Source organism: Mus caroli, chromosome 1 (genome assembly GCF_900094665.2).
Source record: "Mus caroli chromosome 1, CAROLI_EIJ_v1.1, whole genome shotgun sequence".
NCBI classification, from domain to species: Eukaryota; Metazoa; Chordata; class Mammalia; order Rodentia; family Muridae; genus Mus; species Mus caroli.
In genome coordinates, this window is record NC_034570.1 from 117082511 (window position 1) to 117083585 (window position 1075).

Here is a 1075-nt window from a genome sequence, read left to right on the forward strand (position 1 = left end):
TGTAGACATAGCACCAGCAGATAGATACCACAGCTAATTAGAGAAATCATTACAGAACTTAGTACCTGTGGGTAGTAGCAAGAGATTAGCAGGATTGAAATATCCCAAATGAGAAAGTAGTGTGAGCTAAAGCAGAGATAGGGACTAGATACAAAGCTGAGAGGTTGCTCCAAAACTACAGCCTCTGTGTCATGTGACAGAAACCCCAATGGGTGCCACTTTTTCTTTCTTGAAGAGAGATGCAAAGCAGAATTGGACTCTGGTCTAGAATGAGAAGGTGAATCTTATTAAACCCAGACCCTAAATTCACCTGCTGTGATTCCCCATTCGAAGGCACACATGCTTAGTCAAAAGATGCTCCAAGAGCAACAGAAAGCTACTATAAAATAAATCCCTTTCTTCTTTTTGCTTTTTGGTGTTTGTTTGTTTGTTTGTTTGTTTGTTTGTTTGTTTTTGGGGTATATATGTGTGTTTGCATATTGATAAGCATGTATGTTTAAGTATATGTGCATGCACTTGCACGTTCAGAGACTAAAAACTTCAACTGTCATTCCTTAGTTGCTACCCACCTTAATTTTTGGTTTTTGTTTTGGTTCCAGGTCGTTCATCAACCTGAAACACACTGATTTGGCTAAGCTGACTGGCCAGTGAGTTCCAGAAATATATCTCTGCCTATGCAGTGCTGAAATCATGACTTTTTTACTATGTAGATTCAGGCCCAGGTCCTCATGCTTTCAAGGCAGGCACTTTACTGAGATATCTCTACAAACCTCAATAAAATTATGCTTTCAAAACACTCCCCACCACTGTCAATAAGACAAAAAGGCCACCAATTGGATTGGGAAAGGATTTTTTACAAGTCCTAAATGCAATAGGTGACTAATATCCAACATACACAAAGAAATCAAGAAGTTGGACTCCAGAAAATCAAATAACCCTATTAAAATATGGGGCATAGAGCTAAACAAAGAATTCTCAACTGAGGAATACCGAATGGCTGAGAAGCACCTGAAAAAATGTTCAACATCCTTAATCATCAGGGAAATGCAAATCAAAACAACCCTCAGATTCCATT